The sequence below is a fragment of the Pezoporus occidentalis genome, unplaced genomic scaffold, assembly GCF_034315485.1.
Source record: "Pezoporus occidentalis ecotype Australia unplaced genomic scaffold, CSIRO_AGI_Poc_V1 ctg72, whole genome shotgun sequence".
Classification (NCBI taxonomy): domain Eukaryota; kingdom Metazoa; phylum Chordata; class Aves; order Psittaciformes; family Psittacidae; genus Pezoporus; species Pezoporus occidentalis.
The window spans coordinates 99364-122978 of NW_026916072.1; the positions used below are offsets into that span (position 1 = coordinate 99364).

General features: G+C 38.5%; 1 protein-coding gene across 11 annotated transcripts in view; it reads left to right on the plus strand.

Moving 5' to 3' along the window:
* The window catches only part of MEF2A (myocyte enhancer factor 2A), an 89504-nt gene that overhangs the window by 1030 nt on the left and 64859 nt on the right, over positions 1-23615 (plus strand). The window lies entirely within an intron of this gene.

The window sequence follows — 23615 nt, forward strand, 5'->3', positions numbered from 1 at the left end:
AATGGGAGGGGAAACTGTTCGCTAATGTGTAAACTAGAGGATGTTTTGTCCAGAGGAAGGAGATTGAACGTACAGCTGTGTCGTACTGCAAGTAGGATTTTGTGTTCGGCAGCTGTGCGCAGGAGTCGGGAGGAGAGGGAAGGAGACTGTGCTATTTCTGACTGGAAACAGTCGGGTTTTGAGTTTACGGAGCTGTATTTCCCAATAAATCCATAGCGGCTGTTGAGATGCGAGGTGCTGAGGAGAGTGGAATTGCTTAGAAAAACTAAGCCGTAGTGACTTGTTTGACAGGTGATTAAATTCCCGAGTTGAGAGGCTGGAGTTCTAGAGGGGAGGGAAAAAAAAAGAACAAGAAGAGGGTATTTTTAGTGCTTAGTATAAAACCATTGTGTCCCATAGTTATACAAAGACTACGTTTATTATGAACAGTAGGGGAAACGGCAAAAAGGACAAATTTAGGAAGAGTAGTAACGGAAGTGATTTAGTGTGGAATTGGTAATACAGACAGTATTTATCTTAACCTTTTTCACAGCCTGGTGAATTGTTATGGATCATGAGGAAGGCTGTAAGCTTTCAGACTCAATTATGTTAACTGTCTACGTGTAGTTATTCTGTATATGGGTCTTTTTTCATTTTTAGGAACTAGTTACATTTTGATAGGTATTTCTGTTGTCTTGTTTTTTCTAGCTGGTGTTTAGGCAGCCTGTGCAAAAGCTATCACAGCAATAGTCCTATAATCTTGTCTGTCTGTTTCTAAAATAATTTAAAATGCTTATCTCTATCTCTTACATACAAGAAAGTAATCTTTGGCTTTTTTCCCCTCCTCTGTAACAAGTGATTTGCATTTGGGGGAAAAGTGTGAGGTTCCTCTTTTAAACTATTTTTTCCATTTAGGTGCTAGAATATGTGAAAATGACATGTCTTTCAGTTACATAATTTAGAAGAATTGTAACAAAGGATGTAATGTTAACACTTTCGGTCACTAAATGGCCTTAATTATAAATGGTAGTGTAAAATTCTGTATTTATTTAGCTAGCAAAAGAAAAACAAGAGAATGGAACACTATGTCTTGCTGTTAAGGGATTATAATAGTGCTGGGCAGTTGGAGATGAGCCTTTTTGTTTGCACGCATTCAGCTTGGAATTTAGGAAGGAAAATAACCCAGTGCCCTGGTTAGTTATTTTTCTCCTCCATAATTCTTTTCTAAATCTGTAGTTGACGTAGTCCACCAGTAGTAGTAGCGGAGTATCATCGGTGCATGGGAAGAATCCTTCAATGGGAGGGACAGGATCTTCTTTAGAGCAATTTTAGTGTAGGTGGCACAGTGTCTCTTCAGTTTTAATATTTTATCATTTCACATGATTTATTTCTGAGAAGGTATTTACAGACTGTAAACGATGGTAAAATATATTAGCCTTTAGGTCTTATGTTTGCTTATTTTGCTTTATTTTCTTAAGAGTGTGTTTAAGCCAATGTACTTCTCACCTCTGTAAATAAGTGAGCCCATAGAATGCTATGCATATGCACAGGTATCTGGATTTAGCTTCCTATAATTTCACACAGCATTAGTTTCTTTCTCTGCCAAACAAGGGATGGAGAAATAAGTGAACACTGAATTTTATGGTGCTAGGTATCATCTATAGAATTGAGTCACTTTGGACTATAAAGGTGAGAGGGATATGGCTAGATTAAAACTTGAAGTAATTCCAAAGAATAAAATGACTTGTTATGGCAGATCTCTCTTATTTACAAACCTTATTTAAGCTGAAGTGTGCACAGTTTGCCTTGTACTGGTTGATGTGGACAGCTACAGGGTTTATTTCAGAGTGTTAGCCAAGTTTCTCAGATAACTTGTTGATGTCATTCTGTGTATTCTGGGCCTAAATGCTGCTTCGGAGACACTGGAGGCACCATGCAAGCTTGTGAACAATGCCATGCTACCTTGCCTGCTTTCAATCACACCCTATATAACACAATATAGCTGATTAATTCTTTAACAGTGATAAAATTAGTGGAGTATAGTGCTGTGTAATGTGAAAATCTGTATTAGTTTTTCCTAAATAAGACCTATCTTGAATTACTGTAGTTTGTTATGCCCTTGTGATGCATGAGAGATGCCTGTGTTTCAGAGCAGTTAAAAAGTTTCCTAAAAATAAACATTAGCACATTTTACTCACCTCCCCAAATTCCTAAGTTTTTATTTTTAAAGGCCACAGGATTAAATCCTCTCTAAATTTTAGTCTTTGGGCCTTTTCAGTCATGACAGCAGCTTGATAATGTGTGCAGACCCCTGGGAAATCCTTTTCTTTCTCATTAAAACAAAATTTACTTCAAATTAATTGGAACATCATGTGGTGACATATATATTATGTAGCTTATAATGCACCAAATTGCTTTATTTGTTGTATTTCTTGTATTTGAAAGCTGTTATTTTACATGTGTAATAATGTGTTCTTCAATTGAGCAAATGGGGCTAAAGTCAAAATCTCTGTGACAGTAAGGGTGGATTTTGCTGCCTGTTGTCTTGTGTTCAGTTTGATTCCTTCAGCTTTGGTAAAGTAACCAGAAAAAAATGAATGCAGCATTCTTTTTTCTTTGTATGCTTTGCTGCTAGTGCTAAAGGCTAATGCAGTAATTATTTGAATGGACTTGCCAATGTGGTGCTGTAGTGGTCCTGAATATGGGTTTAGTTTAACTATTTCTCCTGTCATGTGAAATGAATGAAGTCTCCAGAGATGCAGTCAGATCCTGAAATAACTAAATATAGCTGCCTCCTTCCCTGGATGTTTACCAGGTGGTTTTGGTGTCTTAGGAAGTTTGTAATACTACAGCAAGACATTCTTTTGCTCCCCCCCCCCAGGTTAATTTTGTTGAGCTGCCAGTAAAAGACTTCAGGAACTTTTTTGGACAGCTAATCAAAATATATTTTAGGTCATTGATGCAGTCTCCAGTGAATGAACAAAACAGTGTTACTCTGAGTTAAAAACAGGCTTCAACTGTGTAATATGACAGTTGCCCTCCCCCACCATATGTTCTGTGGTAGAGTACCAGCTAATAAATAATGGCATGGAGGGTCAAGTTTGCAGCCTGGAATAGTGAATTTTGTTTTAGGTGTCTGATCTAGATTTCTACTTCTTACCACCCCTCTGCTGTGGTATACTCTTATTTTAATGTTTGCTCTTTCCAGTTACTGTTTACAGAGTTAAAGGGATATTTTTTTTTCTCTTCCATATTAAGGGACTAATTTTTGTTCATCAGCTGTCTTGTTTCAGTTTCTGTTTAATGGCTCTGTGAGAATTTTTGTGGATTTCTTTAACTCGAATCTTTTTAGGAACATGTTACTGTATACTCATTTCCATTTGTCACTAAAGTGTGCATGCAAGACAACTTTGTTCCTGAGATTTCATTCCACCCGCCCCTGCCAAAACAGTCACGGAGTTGGAATATTTTAAATTGTATTTATGGTAATCTTTTTCCTTTCTCCTTTTATCTGTAATCTGAGGCTGCAGTGAAGAGTTTGACAGGAATGACTGTCGGGTAAAGACAGCAAAATTTTGTGGTCAGTCTTCTTTCCTCAGAATTCAGATGCAGAGCCATACAGAACCTTTTCTACAGAAAGCACTATGCTTTTTTTCCCTGTGTGTTATAACAGTACAAGTGTGCCTATATGATGAGAAGAAAATACATCCTTCTTAATAAGAGTGTGATTAATTGAATTATTTTTCAGGAAATTAACTACTTTATATTCAACATGTTAGTGGTGCTTAATTAGGTGGGTCTCCCAGTTCTATTTGACTCTGTCCCTGAAGAGCTTTTGAATTCTGCCAAAGTCCTGTTGGGCCAACCTAGAGACGTAAAAATGTATTCTGTATTGCTTTGTGCTCAGCTGAATTTCACTAGTAGCTACTAAGTATTGTTGCATGCCTATTTTAAGTATACTAAGGTAAAAAGGAAGTGTTAGGAATTATCAGCCAAGCATAGTTGTGGAAAGGTGCTTGCTTTAAGTATCTGTGTACCAGGCACTGATGACAAAGCATCTTTTACTGTGCTTTTTTACCTTATTTTTCTTCCCCTAATAAAGAGCTAAATAACCAGGAGCAAAATGTGTTGTCTTCATTGTGGTAGTCAGAAATCACCTGAAAGAGTGGGGTGTAGAATGGCTGCGTTTGTGCTTTTCCTTTTATGATAATAGGAAGAAGGTTTTCTTCAGTTACTTCAAATCCTTTCAAGTGTTTTTGAAACTTGGCTTCATTTGAAAGCCAGATTGCTTCTAACACTGTAATTCAGGTTCTCATGGATTGGATTAATGTTATTTTTATTGTTTGAAAGCTAACCATAGACCTGTGAGAATGTGTCATCTTGATACCTGCAGTAATACTTGCAAGCTGTGGTCAGTGTGAGTGTTGAGTGCTGCACCAATATACACAGGCCTGATCTTGTAATCTTCAGTGATCACTAATAATGTTTGAAATGTCAAGGGGTATAAATTATTCAACATTTAGCTGTATAATTATGTAAGCACATCTCTAACAGCTGTGCTGTGGCTATACTGTTAAACATTTATTGAAGATACTGGCATACAGAGTTGAGAGAATTCAGGGAGTCTGTTTTATTATCTCTTATGATGCATAAGAAGGTTATTTTGAGTGTGAAAATATACAAACAATTGTAGGAGAAGAAAGTAAGCAAGTAGTTGAACCTTGGGAGACTTGTAGATACGCACATGTACAGAAAGATGAGGGCTCATAAAGGGCACAACAGACGTGGCTTGGCAGTGTCCATTACAGAAACTGCTGAAGGGTGTCAGGGTGAGGTGACTTTCTTCCCCAGTATCACACAGAATCTGCAATGCTTGAGTCCAGGAGGAACAAGTTGTAAATTTTATTTATTCAGATCTGTCAAACAAAGTGACAGTGTTCTTAAGTGGTCATCTTTCTCCTAGTGTTTTTAATTGTATTTAATGGATCATCTTCTTTTGGAAACCTTGCTTAGAAACATTGTGTGAGGTTATCAACAGTGAGGCCATCTTGTTTCTGGTATCGTTCTTTCACAGCAGCTGCCCTCTTCCTGATATGACTGCGTGCATCCTGTTTTAAAACTGTGAGCTCACAAGAATGACTACTAATAAGTTGCTGTATATAGCAGCTAAAAAACATTGGATTTTTTAGTGTGAGCTTTCGAAGCACTGAGTCTTCTGAGAATATTTGAGAAAATGGGATGATCCATCATCACTGTACTTGTATTGTTATGCAATGAGAGTAATAAATTAAAACTTTCAGTGACTGTTTTTATTTTTCCTTGAATCTGTTAAAATGATTGTGACATGATACAAGGTTTTAACTGCTATTCAGGTGTCTTAAATTTACACTCAGAAGCTCCATGGTTTCAGGGTGAAAGAGAGGAAAAAAAAAAGGTATGTCAAGAGATACCCTGTTTCACTTGAGGTGTACAGGAAGGGGAAGCACGTTCTGCTAATTTTTTTGAGCCTATAGGATGTTAAATTATGTTTGTTAGTCCGAGTTTGATGATTCACATTAACTTTGGCTAGCTGGCTTTTGGGATTTGAAGCTTTTGAGTGCCGAAAGAAGGATTTCCTGTGAGCAACTTCCTTAATATCCTCCTGTGTTTCTCTTGGAGTGTTAAGGCTTCTGTGGCTTGCCTGGTGGTGTGTTTTGTTTTGTCCTCTTGTTCTCTTCCTTTGTTAATAGCATGCCAGATGATGGTGTCTTAACTTTTTGTCACTGAAATGTATGCAGAGATCTTTGCTTTGAGAGATGTTGGGCTCAACTGTGAAAAGAAGTGCTAAAGTATTAATGGTTTCCAGTAGGAAGCACTAAATTAGAACTCCTCCTTCAAGGGAGGAGGCAAAATCATGGATGGCTGAAGAAAGATGTGGTCAGGAGGTGGAGGCAGATATTTAGTTGGATATTGGAGATATGGAATCTGGGTGTATTTGCAGAATTCTAGTAACTAACGCAAATACTTGGAAAATTCACAAGGAGTAGGTAGAGTATGTAATCGCGTTGCTGAGTATTAAAGAATAATACTGAGTTTTAAGTACCTGTTGTTTTCTTTGTCACCAATTTGAGAATGGCTAACATGAGTAGCCATCACAAAAGAAATGGGAAATTCTGAATTGAATTAAATAAAATCTAAAAAATGTTTTACCAAATCTGCATTACAAAGACAGAAACACAGAGCAGTTGTTCTCAGTGAAGGACAGAGGAATTTGAGCAATCCCCCAGACTTTGTCATAAGTTTAACACGAGTTGAAATTTAAGGGGAGAGGGGAAACAACAAAAGTTACCTTAAAGCAATTATCAGATGATTTTTTCCTTAAAAAAGAAAAGGTGCTTTTCATCAATGTTTCTATTTATCATTGGTAATTTAGTAGCTTCAAGGAGCTAGTAAAGTGTGATGTTCAAATGATTGAAAGGTCTGGAATTTAAAACAAATGATCAGTGTTCCTGAGTACTGGAATCATTTAGATGCTTTAAGCAAAATAGAAGGTACTTTAAAAGACTAATGATTGGTTCAGGAGATGAAAGAGGGTTATGGGAGAGTTCAGAATTATAACTATTATTGTCTTAGTCTGAAAATGCTCCTAGTGACTCCTGGTTGAATTGGTTTATTACAGCCTTGCCTACATAGGAGACTTGGATTCACAGTCAGATGAAATGTAGCCTGATAACCCACTGTTATTCCACTAGCTGCTCTTCAGAAAGTCTTTCTGCAGATACTTACAGCATGCCCTATATCTGAGACTTCTCTAGTTCACTGGGTTGCAGTCTTTTTCTCTATTTGTAGGTTCCCCATATGTTTTTACTGAGGAGATGGACTCTACTGTCAAGTTAAGCCTGGTGCTGACAGCTTGTTTTTATAGTTGTGTGTTAGCACAAGCGGCTTTTATGAAACTTGCACCACATTCTATTGGAAAGTAAAAGAATCATTCACTTGAGAAGAGGTGATTTCGGAGGGGAATGAAATATCAGGATTACCAAGAGACCCAGGTGAAAAAAAACAACCTGAAAAGGACTTGCCTCGTGTTAGGTTGTGATCCAAGCACAAATCTGCTGTGTACTGAGCCCCTGCAGCACCCTCTGGTGATCCAGACATGCTTGTGCAGCACTTGGGGTCCTGGTTGAGCTTCTGAATGAGCAGAACCATCTGGACCTGTTACATGACTGAAGAAATGCTTCAGAACAAGCCTAGTCTGCAACCATCTTGATGTTACTAATGGTGCTTTTGGGGTTTGTTGCCATTTCTTTTTTCTTTTCACCTCCTGATTTTGTTTAAGAGGAGATGGAAGTCATTAAAGAATTTGTAGCCTGTCCTGTTCAGATTGGCTCTAGGCAAGCATAGCCAGTGTGATTGCATGAGATAAAAGGATTCCACCTTTACGGCTGGGTCGTTGGCGAGAAATGAAGCATGGTATGGGGAAGAGGGAAGAACAAAGGCAAAGTGTATATGAAAATTTTTGTTCTGTGTACTATAGCCTATTTTTAATATCACATTTTAATATCATTTTTAATATCATAAATATACTAAAATATGGGTTGGGGAAATGGTGGATGTAAATTTAAAAACAGTCTGAATGCTAATAGTAAAGTAGTGGGTTTGCAGGTAATAAAAGAGAACTTCCATGTCACTTATTTTTCAACTCTTCTGTTATTCACTGATCTTTCAGAATAGCCCCCCTATCCAGGGCACTGCTCTTAAGTTCTCTTAGTATCTTCACAGGCTTCCTAGCTGTGGCTCGACTGAGTACAGGTACCTGCTGACTGCTTGAGTGATCAGCAGGATCTGCTGCCGCACTGGTTGCTGTAGGTCAGGCGCTTTGCCCAGGGGCTGTGAGCAGCCACCCAGTCACAAACTCTGCAGCACTTTTATAAAGTCTTAAAAATAATTGGCATTTTTACTGTTGCACTTGGTTGAAACCAGCCAATTAAACCAAGCTGTTAATGAGGGAGAATAGGTTGTGATCATGTAAAGCTCATTTTATTAGAAAAGTAGGTTTAGAAAGCTGTAATAGACAGTGCTGCCTTTGAGATTTTAGTGCCCTCATTGATAATGCTTTAGTCTTCTATCAGTAAATGACATTATTTTCCTAAGTGTTTTTATTTAATTTTATGAAAATAAAAGTAGGGTGGTGTAAAACTCTGCCTTCAGTTTCTGAATTTGCTCTGCTTTTAATGTATTTGATTTGATCTCAATGTTATATTAGGCTAGGATTCATTCATTCAGCAGAATAAAGTGAAATAGGTCTTCATTCTGATGATGCCTTTTTGTCAGCATATAGGAAGATAGTTGCATAGAATATTTGTGATTTCTTCCTGCCAGGGAGTGCAGTCAGGATGCTGCTTGCAGAACTAATAGTTTGGGGATTTTGTTCAGGGAATTGACTACGCAGCATTTGTACTCTGGATTTGACTCTTGTAATCTAGAGTAGGAGTCCAATGGTTTGTCATTGCAGCTGTCTGTCCTCTGCTTTTCCCTTGCCAGACTTTGGACTGTAATCATACATAGTTTTGGGCAGCAGTTTGCTTCTCTTAAGTGTATGTTCTGGAGGTTTGGGAGCAGGAGCTTATTTGCATCAAAGAAAGTCATAAAACCTGTTTGTCTAGGAACTATTAGATTTTTCTGTTTTAACACCCAGTGTCTAATCTCCCCTGTACCTCATCTTACCCTTCCCCCCCCCAAGGAACAGGAGAGGGAATATCTTTTGTTCTTAAAAGGTACTAATAAATTTCTCTAAGATTCCCTCTTCCCCCCCCCCCCCCCCCATGAGGCTCATACCTGTTTTATTGAGGACTTTCTGGATCCTATTTTTTTTTTTTAATGTGGTATTTTTAAGGCTGAATTGCTCAGTAATGCAACCTACCACAGTGTTCCTGAGGATACTGGCTGACTAGTTCTCAAAAGATGTTTCAACCTCCTTCTCCATCATGCATTCCTTTCATGAAAAGTTAATGAGATGAAGATCTGATAAACTTCTTGAAAACTTTCTGTGCAGCAGTTTGGCTGCACAGAAAATCTGAGTATTTTTCTTCAGATCTGTTTCTTTTAGGGCATCTATATTTGTTTCTGTAGCTGTTTTGCATCCCTGTAGATAATGCCTACAAGCAAGCCACAAAGATGTTGGTATGTTGTTCTAAGGCTTGAATGACTAATTTTCTGAAGGTGTAAGGAAGCCAGCCCTTCATGTGGGGTTTCTTTTGTGCTTGTTGCAACTGTTAGAAGCTGGAGAAAGTAAGTACAGACTAAAATTTGGAGTTGCAATCTGATGAGGAGTCCCCCAGGCTTCTCATCTTGAATAGCTGAGATCACAGTTCTTGCTTCTGTCTTGTACTTTGCTGCTTTTAATTCTTTGTGGTCTCTTCTGCTTAATGACTTATAAAGTACTTCACTGGCATAATTAGCTTATCTTAAAATAGTCTGATCTGTTAGCAGTATGGGACCAGTAAAGGGGCAGCCAGCCCAGGCATTGGGTTTCAGGTGGCCCATCCACAGAGATGTGTCAGTGTTTGGCTCAGGGGAGGAAGGAAGGAGTAGGTGAGAATTTTCTGATGACATGACATAGCTGGATCTTGAAGATGAATGCTTTAGTGCACCTGTGTTAGGATTTAGAGATGTTTTCCTTCAGGATTTTGACAGCAGTCAATTTAAAGTATCTAGAAAACAGCTTTACATGTATCTTGGTTGAAATGAAAAGTGCAATGAAGATACAGAAGTCAGTTTCAAGGATGTTCCTTTACTTAGGTTGTTCATGTTTGTAGGTTGTATCTGACTCAGTTTGTCAACTTTTATGCTTGAGAGTGAGCCTCATCTTACCTCAAACCCTCTTATTTCACACTTAGAGTGTATCTGGTCTCAGACATCAGTGTCTTACCATGAATGTATCTACTGACTTTGAACTGTGTATCTGGGTTTGACTGTTTTGTTTAATAGTCTTGTTTTTCAATTTTCATTTTTGCCTCCATAGACAAAAATACAAATGCGGGCAAGGAAATAATTGCATATATTAATGAAAAAGATCTTTGTAGGTGTATTAATTCTGAAGGGTGAGCTTTGCATTTAAAATGTGTAGTCTTTGGAAGAGCTTGTGCTGCAGTTGTTTTTGTAGTTGCCATAATATTGAACAAGGGATTAGAATGCTTTTTGTTTCTTGCTGTTATGCCGGAGAAGGAACTTGAGGTACAGTACATTCAGGATGCTGCTTGTGATGTGATTTAGTCCATATTCTTTGAAAGACATCTTTTTGTTTGGATTTCTATAGAAGAATTTTTTTTTTTCTCAAGTTCATAAAACCCCCAAATTATGAGCCAAGTTGCTATGCTTTTTGTTGATTAAAACTGGATTTCAGCCTTTAGTGTGATACAACTATCCATTTAGTGAAATGTTCAGATCCTCAGTAGCTAATGCTGGGTACACAAATACTGGCTGGTCTTGACTTTAAGCAGAAAATAAAGGTTTATTATTGCAATGTCTAAAATGCTTTTTTGGGCAAAGTTTGTTCCTTTTTTTTCCTGGATTGATAACTCTTTGGAGTCTAATAACACTTCTACACTGACATTTTTAGGTCCTGTATTTTGATCTCTCAAACCCTGCAAAAAACCCGTAAGTTTAAAAGAAGCATAAGAAATGCTGTTATTAGGTGGTGTTTGAGTTTACAGACCATCACTGAATGACTAACTTGGACTCTGTAAGATGCAGTTAAAACAACTTCTGATAATATTTGAATTCTGCATCCAGGTGGATTTTATATACTGCCTCACACAGGAAGTGAGAAAAGTAGTTTTAACTGTATGTTACTGTCTTATGTATGCTGTAAGGCTTCTTGAGCTTTTCCTGTAAATGACAGTAACTTGGCAAGTCCTGTGTGTAGTTCAGTGTTTAAACTAACTCTAGTTTTATTTTGCTGGTATTGCTGGTGCTCTTATGTATACAGCTGGAGTTGGAATGTAACTGAAGACTGGGAAGTGGAACTTCCTTTTCTTCCTGTTAGACCTATGCATCCCATAAGATTGGTGTAGGGATCATTTTAGTGTATGGTTCAGTTTGTTACACGAGAATTATTCTGATGACACTTTAAACCATGTTTGATGAAGTCAGCTTTCAACTGGATTTGGTACATTTCTTGTAATGCTTGGTTTTTGTGTGGGGGGTTTGGTTTTCCTTTTTTTCTTGTTTCTCCCACATTGATTGCGCTAACAATGAGTTTTCAGCGAATTAATCGCATTGTTCCAGCTAAATCCTTGGCTGTAGTGATGGCAGAAGTGGTGGTGATGTTATTCTGTTATCCTTTCTACCGTGTTTTCCTTGCGTCTGTTAGACCTGTTTAGATGAAAGCCCTGTAAGCTGATGGCATTGCCTGTGTGCTTGTTCACCATTATACTATTAATGTCTTAGAATGTCTAGTAGAAATGTCTTAGAAATATGTCTTAGAAATACTAGTAGAGAGATTGTTAGGAGAGGAAGTCTAGAACAGAAAAGCTTCCTGCAGACTACTTGAAATAGTGGTGAATTCTAAGAGGGTTCCCATGGTAGGGAATGTGTTTTCTTTAATACACATTAGTCACATCTTGCTGTTGCCTTTATAGTGCAGCATGTTGGCTGTGTTATAGTCGGTACGCAAGTTGCCTTAGCAAAACTTTGTAAAACACTATTAAAACAAAACAAAAGTAAAACCATGTTTGGCAAAAAAATGCTGAAGAGTTCCAATGGTTCCCCAGTGTGTAGGGAGCCGTCTTTCTCTCTTCTTGGCATTCGTATAAGCTTTTTAATCCAAGTCTTTGTCTTTTTCTCCTCTGCTGTATTCCTGTACTAAATTAAATTATTTATCTTTTATTTTAGCAATAGGAGACAATTTGAGCATAATTAAAGTAATGTATCTGTCCAAATGAGTGATAACCTAACTGGATTATCATTGTTTAGAGAACACGACTGCAATCATTTGTGGTGAAACTGTACATTTCTGCTTGAGAGCCACAATAAATACTAAGTCTCACTGTTTAATGAATGTAGCTGTTGATTTGCACTTTCATTGCCACTCTTAATTTCCAGAATGCACCAGCGGGTTGAGATGCCGTTCTGGAATTCCAGGTAGAGGTGACGGGAGCTCTGCCTGGGGCTTAGTGGCAGTGTAAGGCACACACTGTTCACCTACCCAGCATAGCACACAGCCAGCTATATCCTTGTGCTTTGTCTGCTGTGCCTGTTACAGGAGGTTGCAGCCCTCTTACTGCTCAGGGTTTGTACTCTGCCCACTGGATCTGGAGGTGCTCAGAGTTGTTTGGATAATGAGGGAAGATAACGAGTGTATGGTTTACATGTTTTTTCTTTGAAAGGTGTTTTTGGGTTATAGATGTGTTTTGCTAGTCTCAGAAAATTTATATATTAAATCTAAAACCAGAAGGCCCTTCACCCTTAGACCCATGCATCTAACTGTGCTTAGATATATGTTACAAGCTTATAAGTGTTTAGCTATTTTTCCTATACAGCAACTTCCTTGGTTTATCTTGGTAACACTGTCATTTGAAAGACTTGCTAAGGTACTATACTGAGCAACATATGTGGGAAAAATATTCAAGACCAAATTCAGGAAAATAGTCTTTTGGTCTGTTTAGCTAGAATTCTCCTCCTAGATCAACGGTAAAGCTATGTTGGGGTAGATGTGTGTAGATAGATGTATGCTTGCCACCTTTAAACTAGTTTTATGTAGCTGTGTAGGCCCTGTAAATGGTTTGGGCTGTCGGGGACCTTACAGGTCATCCAATTCCAACCCCTGCCATGGGCAGGGACACCTTCCACTAGAGCAAGTTGCTCCAAGCCCAGTCAAACCTGGCCTTGAACACTGCCAGGGATGGGGCAGCCACAGCTTCTCTGGGCAACATGTGCCATGACCTTACAGGGAAGAACTTATTCCTTATATCTAATCTAAATCTTTTCTCTTTCAATTTAAAGCCATTCCCACTTGTCCTGACACTACTTGCTCTTACAAAAAGTCCCTCTTCAGATTTCTTGTAGGCCCCCTTTGAACATTTATTTTTTTATCCCTACCACTTGAAAATCCATGATGTCACAGAATGCTCTTCTGTACCTAATGGGGCAAACCTGTTTAATAGAGAACGCAACTGAAGAGAGGTATTTGCCGTCTATTAAGTCTTCAGAAAACTGTGTCAGTATGTTCAGTTATGACTCTTCACTAGTGGGATGTGGAGGGCAATGCACCTGCATTTTGAGGTGGGTACGTCCTACCACATGGTCTCGTGTGGTTTGTAGCTGTGAATTCCTGTTTCAGCTTTTCTTCATATCTTTAGCAGAAGAATGCTGAAACTATGTGATGTGTTCCAGTAGAACAAATGACAGTCAGTGCCCACCCAACTTGTTTCCCCCATTTGTTAATTAAATGTGGTTTGGTCATTTTTTGTGTATTGTGAGAACATACTAAGATTTTTGATTTCGGAGGCCTTGCTGCATGAAATGCTTTCAAAAGTCGGCTTGAAATTATTTGTAATAATTGTGTGACAAATTCAAGTTACTCATCCTTAAAAAAGAGTTCTTATTTTTGTGTAGACATTTCATTTAGATGATTGGACTACAGTGAAGTTTGTGGATTTTCGTGGAACTTGTAGTCCAGACTAGATGATGCCTCTCTCCTGAGAAGAAAATTTTTGGCTCAGATGGCCTTCAACAAATCAGGAAAACAAGGGAGGTAAAAAAACTGTTTCATTTTGATCTGTCTGTATGACTGAGGCCTCTGAACTGCCCAGCATATGGATCTTGTGGTGCTGGTAATGGTTAGATGATGTACTTTGACCTGAGCAAGTGGATGCTTGACTCTAAGGAGCCTTAACTTTAACAAAGGACTTAATTCTGCCAAGTGTAATTTCCATCAGCTCGTTACTTACAAATGCAGAAGATCAAATGCTAGAAATAATTTTCTAGTGAGAGTGCTGCATTTTTGCCTTGCATTTCAGTTCTTCAGTTGACACCTTAAATCAGAAGTTTAAATTGTGAACACTGAAGCTATGTTGCACATGTTTTTGGTGTGAGATCTAGAAGAGTATGTCGGAGCTGATATATCTGTTCTCCATTTCTGTTGTTTTTTTGAGAGATAGTTGCAAGTAAATCAGAAGTACTTCCACCACCATCCCCTTCTGTCTTTCTGTGCTATTTCTTTTCAGCTTTCATTCAGTTCACTTCCCAGTTGGGTAGATAATCAGTTTTCTGTCAGAAAGTGCTGGAGTTTTTCTCCTGAGGAGGAAAGAGAAAGTCTTGCAAATTCTACTCATTAGGTATCCCTTCTTACTTAATATCTTCCCTTCCATTTTTGGTTCGTCTTCTAATGATCTCATGAATCAAGTTCGAGATCCATCAGTTGGATATGTCACATCAACAGATTTTTTTGGTCCCTTTTTTCCACCTGGGGTCTTGAAAAGTAGGTGCTCCAAAACTGAGCATTTACGTACTAATGCTCTTGGAGAAATAATTACCAAAGTGTCTGCATAGTTCTGTACTATGCAAGTTATACTTTAATTGATAATCAGGTAGGTTTTGATTTCTGTTGTTGCTGGGGTTTTATTTGCTTCTGAAGTAAGAGTAACTTGTAAAGCATCAGAGAGTTGCAGATAACTTAATTCCAAGTCCTCTTCCAAGGTCAAAGATTTTTTAAAGTGCATTGTGTAATATTGAGTATTTCTTTTTCTTAGTCAGGAAGTGTTTCATGTAATTTGTAAGACTGAGTTTCCACTGTAGGACCCTGATATTATTTGCTTGCAGTAGAAACGCTGTTTCTTTAGTTTTTGCTATATTGGGGAAACTTGGAAGCACCATTTTGAATGGTGCAGTCAGAAACATGCTGATCAGAAGGATGAAAAACATGGGGTTTGTAGACAAGTTGTGTTTGTTGATCCCATTTCCTAGTTTTGTATTCAGACTGAAGTTTACTGGTTCTGTTCCCTCATTACTTTCCTGTGGTTTTTTATCAGTGTAGCTTGTTTTTCGTGTTTGTTTTGTCTGTTAAAGGAATCCGGTATAAGACTGCATTAAATGTGTTAACTCGTAAATCATCCAGATGGAAAGAGTAATACGATGCAATGAAAAACTGGATTCGAGGATAAGGAAGCAATGTCTTAAATATTTGAGCAGTAGCAAGTGAAGTGCAAAGTTTAGCAGAAGTAAACAGTTGGAGCATTGTAATGCAGCGAGGCTCACGGTTTGACAGCTCTGCAGAGGTGAAGCATGGTTCTTGAGGAGGTGTTTCTCTTTTTTCTTTGCAGTGACAGCTTCTGTGCTCTCATGGGTTGGGGGGTGGGGAACTCTTACCAGCAGCTTCATAGGAACCTGCAAGTGCAAAGATGGCCCAGATTTGATGTTAAAGCTGTCAGGCAGAATACTGCTGTGTGTGCTATTTGACCAGATGAAGTATCTCAAGCATGTACCTGTGTGTGATGCTCTATGAGTACATATTCTGTGTGTAGCTAATATAAATGCTCTCCTGGTTCATTAAAAAACAAATCTGCTAATAATTTGAGGTAATTTGGTGCCTCCAACGTGGTCCCTTAGTGCAGAAGTTCTAATATCAGAATGAAACCTGGTAAATGTACTAGGACCGGACTGTAAATTTCAGATAGTTTGAGTGACTAAAATTGCAAGTGTTATAATAATTTTCTTCTGTAAAAAATGTGGTACTCTGTATCTTTCTATCAGTGTATTATTTGATAAATACTGCTGTACTCTGCAGATGAATTAAGGATTGACTCTGCATAATGAGCTAGTTTAAAATATTATCTACTCAAAATCCAACCATTTATTACAGCATACTTTTGCCTCTTTTTGTTCTTTTTATAGGCCCATAGCATATCCTTATTATGATAACTCGTTTACTCTTTGGTAGTTCTGTCTGCTTTCCAGATGTCCCCCATCCAGGGAGAAAAGGAGGGCTGGTGATATATGAACAATCTCACAAAGTTTCTACTTGAGAGGAACAGCGTCAGGATGTGCTTATAGTGTGCAGTAAACATGCAGTTGCAGCTTAAGCAGGTATATGGGGTAACCTTAGACTAGCCACTGAGGATATGGTTTCAGTAGAGCGGCAACAGCCTGAGATTCTTATGCGGGCTGGCTGCCTAAATATTTACCAAAGGTCTGGATGATTCCCCTTCCAACTTCAGTGCTGAAGTGATTGCGCTCTTACTGATAAGTATTTGTGCTTTGAGTTAGGCTTTCCTGTGCTTGTGAAAAGAAAAAGATAAATGTGTATTCTTCCAGCAGAATACAGACACCATGTCTGTTGACCTCTGTGATCAAGTCTATTCCGCTTTTATTTTAGCCTTCTCCAAGGCAGCAGTCTGAAGCCATGAAACACATGATGTGAAATGTCTCCTCCCTGTGTTAGTCTATAGGCAGCTTTTCTAAGAGATTGCCTTCCCTTCCCCACCAGGCTGGCATTCTCTGTTGTGGTACCCTCTTTTGTAGTATGTCAGAGGAAAGCAATGTGATAGAGGTTGGTAAAATATTTCTAGTGTGTGCTCCATTAATTTTGACAACTCACTTTTGTTTGTACTTTTTATATGCTATGTGTGTATTTCTATATATGTCAATATATGTAGAGACAGTGTGTGGGTATTTTATATGTCAGTATCTTTTATAGCGAACATCTGCTCTGAAATTGTTAGGAGAGTATGCAATGATACTTATTTAAAATGTGGTCTAGTAGTTACTGTGTACCCAGTTGGTTTAATAAACTAGTAAAATCTTTCAAATGTAGTTGAATAACCTACCCAGTTAATAGCACACATGGCTTTGAATTTCATCAGTCTCACACATCACATATTACAGATTATGGTTTGTGACCTTTTCCTTACATTTTCATAGCAAAAGAGTAAGACAAAGCTTTGGGGTTTTGAATCTTAAAAATTCATAGTATAGATAACATAAATGCAAGGCTTACATGTGTGTTTTAAAATAGTAAATGGGTTAAAGTAGCACTGGCATACTTAGTACTCTATTGGCATAGTTTTCCCCTTCAGATGATGGTTAGGAACGTGAAGCCTCTTCCTACATGTGCTATAGCAGAGCTAAACTTTAATGTTGCTTACAGGAGACATTTAGTACAAGCAGCTTGTACAGAACTGACCCGCTGCCATGATAGCATGCAGTATATTTAGCATGCATGTGTCTGGTAACCGTGCAAGTGAATAAAACAGTGAAACTCTCAGATTATAACTTCTCTGAACATTTTCAGAGTTCTGTTAGTTAAATAAAATGTTACCAAACTATCTCGAGAGACTCAGTTTGTAACAGAGATGGAAGCAACTGCAGAATTGGCAATATGTGTATGCATATCAGTGTGAGAGAGGACTGAGAATTCAGAAGTAGTTGGATTTTTTGATACCCCATAATTTTTTGGAGTATTTTGTTAGCCTGCTATGACTCAGTTTGCTGCTGCCATGATGACTAAAGATTAATTTTTACATTAAATCTGAAAATGGCAATCTGATCCTCAGGTACTTAATCTTTAAGAAAAGCTACAAATGTAGATTTTGGCAGTGCAGTGACAGTCAGAATGTCTTGGTATCATCTGTGCTTAGAAGCTAATGTGTCAGTTCAATGCCTTCTGCAGATTCTAGAGGTCACCGTTTGGGGGATGATATGAGGAAAGAGTGGCATACATAACTTCTCTACCAAGACAACATTACAGGGTGGATGACATCTTTAACGGAATATAATCTCTCCTATGCATAATCCTAATGAAGTTTAATACCACTTTCTCTGCTGGTTTGTTGCTGAAAGTGTGGTGTTGATGGTGGTTTTACTGTTCAAGGTTTTTTTCATGTCTTCTGCTGGGCAGAAAGAGTGAGATGACTCAGTATTTGTCTCGTGTTTGTAGCATGATACCATTTAGCATGCAGTAGCAGCATTCTTCTTGCACTGCACCTGTGGGCCGAGAGAAAGAAATGTGTCCTAGGTTTGGATCTGAGCACCAGAGTGCAGCTGTAATACTGAATATGGGACAACATATTTCTGATAACCCACTGCTAAGGGATTTGTGTAGTCTTAGACTTGCATGATTGCATCCCTTAAGCCTGAAGATTCAAGTGGGTTCTGAATGCTTTGTGAGCACCTTTCTTCTTCAGGTCCAGTGGTCACACGTCATGCCAGTGAGGCTTGGCTAAAAGCAGAGGAACGAAGGGTTCCACCTCCCCCAGCTCTGTTCTAACCTGTACATCTTCTAGCTGGTAACTTTTCTAACCTCTTCCTGCTCAGAAGACTATGTAGGTGCTTTCTTCCAGGTGATGGGTCGTTGAATTTTGGTTTTTTGATGGTGTCTCTCTAGATGCATTGTCCGTATGGACTAATAAGGTCCTTAAAAAGAGAAGGTATTTGCTGTTTAATTCTGTAGTTTTGGTAGATACTGTGTTAGCAGAAAAATTACAAGGAAACCCAGTGGTTTTTCTTTTGAGTACTTTAAGGACATACATGGTAAAGCAGCATTAAGTTGCCTTTAACATAATAGGGAACTGAAATTATTCCATAAAGCACAATGATACTGCGTGCTCAGGAGTTACATACCTTAGCATATGTACTGTTTCCTAGCTGTCCAGAATGTAATTGTGTTAGAAACTACAGTTGGTCTTTCTAAGTGTTTCAAAATATCAATAATCCTGTCACCCAAGCTCCTGCATTAATAGCATATGGAAACAAGGTCCCTTTAGAGTTCCCAGTTTGTTTTTCCATAGCAGCATTTGAGATACTGCAGAAACAGCTGTGAAAACTCAGATCTCTTGCAAAAGCTGCAACTTGTTTGTAGTGGATTTGTCAGTGCTGAAATGTTGAGTGACAAATACTTACGAATTTCAGTTTAATGGTTAAATTTGTCTTTTCTTATGGCTCTTCTAAATACATTTTGTTACAAGAATGGAATCTTGTGCTTAATTGATTTTGCTTTCAGAAGGCCAAAGAATACCATGTGCATCCTTGAAAGACCTCCCCTTAAGGTGAAACCCTTAAAATTGAATGAGAATTAGTTTCTTTTTAATGGCTGTTTTGAACTGACTAAATTTAAAACACCAGGTCCATGGCTTTGTTCTATGCTTCGTGGCATCAAATTGGGTAAAATGCCAGAGATAAAACTCCCTACAGATCAACTTAACTCTTTCTGCTGCTGTCCTGCATCCTGCTTTTTCCTGTGCTTTCGGAGACTTCCCCTTCTCATCAGTGCCTTCCTTGCAGCTGTATGGGGTGGGCATCTTCACTGAAGCAAACTTAATTTATTCCAAAGAAAAACAAGCAGTGAGACTTGAGAGCTGTCTCACCTCGCTATGGGAAGATTATAGGGAATATTGGCATCTTGTTCAGGAATATCTTGGCTTCAGTTCCACCTACTGAAAGACTTAGGCAAGGGCACCCATTTGAATAAAATGAGGTTTTGAGTCTGAGGATTTGCTAAATAGCCAAAGTACATCTTCCTTTCCAGGCCCAAACTGACATCTTGCAAACAATGCAAATGGACTGATTTGGCAGCATTAAAATGAGCAGGAATCTTAGTTTATTATGTTCAGTGCAAAGCTTAGAGCATTGCTTCCTTCTAGGTGCTGTCTACCTTTGTAATAGACCTACCTCATGCCTGCTTATCTGCCACTGAACTGTGCGTTTATGATAGTCTTAAGATTTTTTGTGGTGCATTTTCTGATGCAGAATACTAAAGGGTTTGCCTTTTTGTTAAGTGGAGTATACAAAGGGGATTGCCTGCCACCTGTACAGGCCTGCTAATGCTGTTAATCAGATATTAACTATTAAAGTTAAATAAATTCAGTGGCAGACAAAGAGGAAGGAAGCGCTACAAGAAGCTCTAAGGAAGAATCTCCACAAGTGTTGGTTGACGTAACACGTTAAGAGTAGTGCCTGCTAGAAGTACAGGGTAAGCTTGTTTTGATTCATATCTTCCTTTTGAAAGCAGGCAAATGTTTATTGTGTGGAGGACGTCTCCACCCCTCCCCCAGTGAGGCTGTGTGCTGGAGAAAATGATGACTATGTTGGTGAGTTCTAACAAACCTAAACATAGCTGATAATCTAAGGTGTGTCTGTGCAGGGGTGAAAATCTCTTGGCTTCAGATGAAATCGTAAATTGAAGGTTTGAGAAATAGGTCTGACTCAGTGCTCAACATTTTGGGTTTTACTAAGAAGTCTTTGTTTCAAATCTCAGTTTAAAAATCTGTTAGTTTGGCAGCAGGATGAAATGTGCTGAAAACCAACCATCAATCTGCAGTTTGTCTGAGCCGTTGAGTGAATCGCTGGAAAGATGCCTTTCTTGTGGGAAGATGGATAGAATTTGTAGTCTCTTCTGTTTTGTTTTGTTTTGAATTTTCCTTAAACAAGTCTGAATACATTCCCTTACAGCTGCTTTAGGCCTGCCTCAGAGTAGAGGATATGAGGTGAGAACTGAGAGAAAAATAGAACTTAGTCATCAATACAATTTCTTAATTAAAATCCACTTTACAAATTCTTTCTTCTATTCCTTACATGCTGTCACGAGTGTCTTGTATTTTGGCATACAGCCTTTTCCCTGTTTGCTTTAAGTTGATGGTTTAGTTTTATTAAGCAATATGTGGCCTCATATGCAAAACTTGCAAAGGGTGGGTTTAAGGGAGAAGGAGCTGAGCTATGTAATAGCATGAAAGGGTGGAACTGGATGCTGCGAGTTTCTTGCAGTACAGTTTGTAGCCAGAGTTAGAGCTTTGTTACTGTCTGCATGCTGCAATGATCTAATAGGTAATTGACGTTTTCAGGGTGATATACTTTCTAAAGCAGATATGATGAAATGTACACTAGTCTTATTGAGGGATAAGTAAGCTTTTCATATAGGAAAAAGTAGTGGTAATACACATGAACATATTAAGCCCTAGTTATGCTGTCCCTTCAAGGCTCTGTCTTTGCTGATGCAGGTGAAATCGGAGACTACAAGTGCTGGTATCTCTGCTGTTTGCCAGCTAGCTGTCAATATTTATTGCTTCAGCTGCTGCAAGGCTTCCAGTCAGCATGTAAAAGAAAGATGGTTTAAATTCCTGAAGGCCCAGAGCACTTAACAATAACTTTTAAGAGGAGTTAAGGTTTCTTGCAGGTGCATGAATGTTTCTGAGCAGGTTCTTGAAAGCTGTTTATCAGCTGCATGCCAGTTCAGTGTGGTTCACTTTTGTTGTTCATATAACACTATATGATCATGTTCACAGATGATTTACTTTGAATAAAATGAGACGTGCTGTAAAATAATTAAGCTAGCATCTGACTTTTACAAGGGCATTTGGGGATAGGGCAAGGGGAGGTTTAGGTTAGATATGAGGAAGAAGCTCTTCTCTGTGAGGGTGATGGGACTCTCGCACAGGTTGCCCAGAGGAACTGTGGCTGCCCCACCCCTGGCAGTGTTCAAGGCCAGGCTGGACTAGGCCTGGAGGAACCTGCTCTAGTGGAAGGTGTCCCTCACCATGGCAGGGGGATTTGGAACTATGTGAGCTTTAGGGTCCATGCCAACCTGTACAGTTCTGTGATTCTAATGATGTACATGCAGTCATGAAAACATTTAATATGTGAGATATTCTTTTTCCTTATGTAGAGAAGTAAGTAGATAGGGTATTTTGTGAAAACAGAATGGTTTATTGTCATACCAGAAAGGAATGGAAAAGATTGGAAAATCTCCCTTGTGTACTGTAGTGATACTGTTAGAATATAAGCCATTCATTTCTATATCTAAATAAGTCTATCACTTCACATGCAGGAATTTAACACTAGCTCTAACCACTGATTTCTCCAAGCTCAAAGATTAACTAAGGTGTCTGAACTTACATATTGCATACTTTCATCTGCCAGAGCTACAGGCACTATTGAAGTTTTAGTGGTGTGCAGCTGCACTTAACCGAAGTAAGGTACTGCTGTTAATATTAAGTGCAGCAATTAGGACTCATACCTTCAAGGAGAAGTCATTCACATACGACTGCTGTGCATTCACTTTGAAACTGAAATATGGTTCCTAGGTGTCTTAGGTTTTTGTCAAGAGATGAACAAGAAGACAGCATGGATGGAAGGGATCCAGCAGTGTGTGTGAAATAGGCACTGTTTTCTGTTCTTTTCCTAGCAGGTTTAAATCACTGGTGCAATAATTAAATGCTGAGATGTTTACTTTGACCATCTAATAGTGCAAGAGACTGAGGCTGATGATGCAGTCTTCCCTTCTGAAGTGGTTTTAAGGCTTCTGCTTGGCATTTCTGGCAGTTTCTTTGATAGTGAGGTTGATTTTTTATTTCTTTCCCCCTTTTCTAAACTCAGGATAGTAACTGTGTGTGACTGTGAGGTTGTTTGGTTTGTGTTGGCTTTTAATGCACAATTGCAGGTCTGGATATCCAGCTATATTAATAGTCTCTGATTCCCAGCTGACCCTGGTTATTGTCCAGTCTAGGCAGTCATTGCATCAGATACTTGGCTGGCTAAGTAGTCGAAGACAGAGATGTCTACCTTATAGTTTCCAAAAGCTTGTATTTGCATCTTATGTTTCATGTCAAAGTTAAACGAATATACTTGTTTAAATGGAATAGGTTTTCACTAAGGGAAGTCTACAATAATCTGAGCCTGTCTGGGTTTCTGCTTCAGATTCCTGGCTACTTAATGTAATTGAAAATAGACCAACTGCCTTTCAGATACATTAAGATCCAGCTTTTGGGATATCTTGCTCTTCTGAATATTCCTTGCTCTTGCTTGACTCTTCAGCGGTGTAGTAGTTTGTTCATGTAGTAGTTTATCAGAAGGGCTTTTTATATGTAGATCAGTTAAGTGATTCTTGCTTGGGACCTCAGTTAAATTTTTCTGGGCCTTCACTTCTGTCAGCTGTAACTTCTCAGACCCTTTTTAGTGGCTCTATTCATGTAAGATGTTTGTCAGGGCTTGTTGACAGGAAGAGAAATGGAGATATTTTCCATGTTTTGACAATTGCTGGTTTTAATACAATAATGGGAACAAATGGGTCAGGCTGCTCTCTTTTATTTATAGTCATTTCAATTTCATTCCAGAAGCTATTGAAAAAGATATTTTAATCCCTCTTGCTATCCATCACTAGAATCATTGAGTTCTGTTATGAAGCAGCAATGTTAGTTTGGGTCAAATGACTAAGTTTTTTTGTTTGCAGCAATCTACAAGAAAGGTGAAATAATTAGATTTTATAATTTGCTCTGCCTTGCAGGTATAGCAAGTAATGTAATGGAGTTACTGTAGCATCATGAGTTTCCACTTTCCAACTACCAGTTTATATTCAGAGAACAGCTCTTACCTGGAGATTCAGTGTGCTGTAATCAGTGTAGGTCAGGTAACATTTTGCAAGTGAATCAAAGGGGCAGGGTTAATGACATGTGAATGCCCAGGCCATCAGACATCACCTGCCCATAAAGCAAAAGATTTTTGTGTGGGAGCAGAAAAGAGTCTGAAGAATATTCCCACTTCTTTTCTTAATAGAAACTGAGTTTTCTACAGTATGTTTATGTATTGGGGTATGTATCTTACTGTAGTTCACTTTTGTTTTTAATGGCCTACCCTCTACTTGATTTGGACAGTCTTAGTTCATGATTGCT